Source organism: Ipomoea triloba, chromosome 2 (assembly GCF_003576645.1).
Source record: "Ipomoea triloba cultivar NCNSP0323 chromosome 2, ASM357664v1".
Taxonomy (NCBI): domain Eukaryota; kingdom Viridiplantae; phylum Streptophyta; class Magnoliopsida; order Solanales; family Convolvulaceae; genus Ipomoea; species Ipomoea triloba.
Window position 1 is genome coordinate 8199200 of NC_044917.1, and position 3578 is coordinate 8202777.

The 3578-nt window shown below is 35.9% G+C and overlaps 1 non-coding gene across 1 annotated transcript; it reads right to left on the reverse strand.

Annotated features, from left to right (window-relative positions):
• Positions 1 to 567: 567 nt before the first annotated feature.
• Positions 568 to 640, reverse strand: TRNAR-ACG. The gene has a single exon. It is a non-coding gene; the product is annotated as a tRNA-Arg (tRNA).
• Positions 641 to 3578: the final 2938 nt, after the last annotated feature.

Genomic DNA, 3578 nt, shown 5'->3' on the forward strand with positions numbered 1-3578 from the left:
GAGGCACGAATAGTATAGGCATCCACTGGTTCAGTTGGTAGAGACACTGCTACCCGAAGAAGTTTGGTGGGATGGGTTTTAAAGATGTGTATCAATAGCCTTGATTGCAAAGTACGTGAGGCCACCCTCCTAGAGAGACATTATACCAAACGGAGCAAACTGTATGGCTTGCAAATCTCCCCGATATTGAAAAACTTTTTATGGTGCGCGGTTAGGGGTATTCTACCAACCTATCCCCATGTTGCCCCTATTGCATGGTGCGGAATCCATTGCCGGGCACGGATAGTAGAGGCATCCACTAGTTCAGTTGGAAGAGACACTGCTACCCGAAGAAGTTTGGTGGGATGGGTTTTAAAGATGTGTATCAATTCAACCTAGCCTTGATTGCAAAGTATGTGAGGCCACCCTCCTAGAGAGACATTATACCAAATAGAGCAAAGTGTAGAGCTTGCGAATCTCCCCGATATTGAAAAACTTTTTATGGCGCACGATTAGGGGTATTCTGCCAACCTATCCCCATATTGCGGAATCCTTGGGCACAATATCGGTACGATGGGCATGCAAAAATAACTTTGCTGGGGATCGAACCCAGAATCTCTGGTTCCGTAGACCAACACCTTATCCATTGGGCCACAAAGTCTTAGTGCATGATATTTAATGTGAATATCTTTAGTTTGATTCCGTACAGTTCTGTAGACCAACTTGGTATACGCAAAAATAACTCTGCTAGGGATTGAACCCAAAATCTATAATTCTATAGACTAACGCCTTTTCCATTAGGCTACAGAATCTTAATACATAATATTTAATGTGAATATCTTTAGTCTGGTTTCATTGACCAACGCCTTATCCATTAGGCCTGGGCCACAAAGTCTTAGTGCACAATATTTAATAGCTTATCTTTAGTGAAAAATGACTCCACTGGGATCGAACCCAAAATCTCTAATTTCGTAGACCAACACCTTATCAATTGGGCCACAAAACCTTAGTACATAATATTTAAAGTGAATATATTTTTATGTCATATATATATATATATATATATATATATATATATATATATATATATAGAGAGAGAGAGAGAGAGAGAGAGAGAGAGATAAAGGATCAGGTGAAAAGCTTACCTTAATTAGGTGAAAAATATGGTTAGAAGAATTACTTACAATGGTGGGTATTCGTCACTTCCTTGTATGAATGCGTAGTCTGAGATGATCTTCTCCCTAGCTGAAACATTTTTCAACTAAGAATGGTTCTTTGTCCAGTAGGGTGACTGTAAGATCAATGGTAGTTGTTTGAATTTTCTTTGTGGTTTTTTCTTCCTTTAGACATCTTCAATCTCATCTTCAAACTCTACAATAATGCTGAGTAGATACAGAAAACCATTTATCAGCATGCATAATGTACAGAATCATATAATAGAATACACATAAACTCTTAATATAATATACATAATCATAAGTCTAAGTATTATCATTTCTGTTTCATTAGGTATGGTTTTGACATCAATAATGTATAGAAGTATATAATAGAATACACATAAACTATAAACAAAATACACATAATAACAAGTCTAAGAAATATCATTTCTATCTAGTGAGAGGTATGGTATTGAATTAATAATGCACATAATTATATAATAAAATACGCATAAAATGTAAATAGAATACACAGAAATAATATCAATAATATTTAGTTTATATTTGTCAAATTCCATCTATTCTGGTGTTTGCTGTGGGGGTGTTGTTGTTGGAGCTTATTGTTGCGGTTGTGCTTCTAATTATGGTCCTATTTGTCTACCAATATCGTCCACCAAATTTTTTAGCATGGTTGCCAATGGGGTCGATGGTGGTGATGGTGTTGTTTTTGTTTGTGCTGCTGTTAGTGGTGCTTTTGGTGCTAGTGTTGTTGTTGGTGCTGGTGATGTTGTTGGCTGCTCTCTTACAGGTGATTTGGATGTAGTAGCTTCAGATTGTGGGGGTGGTGGTGTGGTGTCAAAAGATCAAAAGAAGGTGCAGGGATTTCAGCATTCATGCTCTTCATTGTGGCATAGAAAGTTGCTTCAAGGTCAACAACCGCTTCTAGGAAGTTGGGCTGGTTCAAGACGTCATCATCTCTCAACAATTTCTCTGGTGGGGTTGGATTGGGGCTTGGAATGATGTTTACAGAGTTGGAGAAGTTGGTGAATGTTTTTTTTAAGATGTCCGCAACAGAGTTTTGTGTCCTAATCTCTGTCATGACTTCTCCAAACTCCACAATGTTTGACGCCATTTTCTTCAAAGCCTCTGTGACTTTTTGAACTAATTCTGCTTGGGTTGGTACTTGAGTCGATGTCTCCTCCAGTATTGGTTTCCTCTCGATCAACTTCCTCTTTCCAAATGCCCCAAACTTGTTCTCCACATATATTCTTGCTCTAATCTCCTATGTGGTCCAGGCACTAACAGTGGGAGGGATTTTTGTCACAACTTATCTTCTGACCTAGACCCGATCTAGGTATACAAGTATTAAAGAAATAAAAATTCACACTCAATCTAAATTCAAAATGTACAGAATTATATAGTTGAATACAGATACACACCTAACATAATACACATAAATATAAGTTTAAGAATTATCATTTTTTGTCTAGTGAGAGTTATGGAATTGAAATTCATAAGGCACAGAATTATATGACATAATACACATAAACATCTAACATAATACACATAATTAGATAGTATAATACACATGTAACATAATACACATAATAATGTATATTGAGGTATGGCATTGGAATTCATCATGTACAGAATTAGATAGTATAATACACATAAACTTCTAATATAATACGCATAATCATAAGTCTAAGTATTATCAATTTTGTATACTAGGGTATGGAATATCTATAATTCATAATGTATAGAATTAGATAGTAGAATACACATAAACTCTTAACATAATACACATAATCATATGCCTAAGAAATATCATTTCTATATCTTGAGGTATGACATTGAAATTCATAATGTACAAAATCATATAATAGAATACACATAAATTGTTAATACAACACACACAATCAAAAGTCTAAGTAATAGTAATGTGTACCATTAGGAAAGTTGCAGGTCCAATGTAAGATGCATCATGCTTCTTCTTCCATGTCTCAGTAGTGTAGAGGAGACATTTAATTGTGTAATCACACCAATTGAGATCATTTATCTTATCAACATCTTGCAGTGAATATAGGATCTTGTAGTTACAAAACTGGTTCTTGTAACCTTTAATTAGTGTAGTTACTAGGAAGATCACAAAATCCCTTTTAAAAATGTCTCCATGATCACGCCTCTCAACAATCTTGTTCAACATCGCAGTTGTTGATGGGGTTCCCTTATCTATCCCTCATCGCTCTGTCCATGCATCAACCAAGGCATTGAACTTAGGTGTTTCATTGGCAATTGTGCCCCTTACTACATGAGTTTGTCCTCTAGGGACACCAAGTGTGTATTATACATCCTCTTCCTCCAAAAACAGCTCATCATCTTCAAGCTGTACTGAACATCTTCCAACATCCAACCTTTTTAGAATGTATTGTTGGAAAAAAT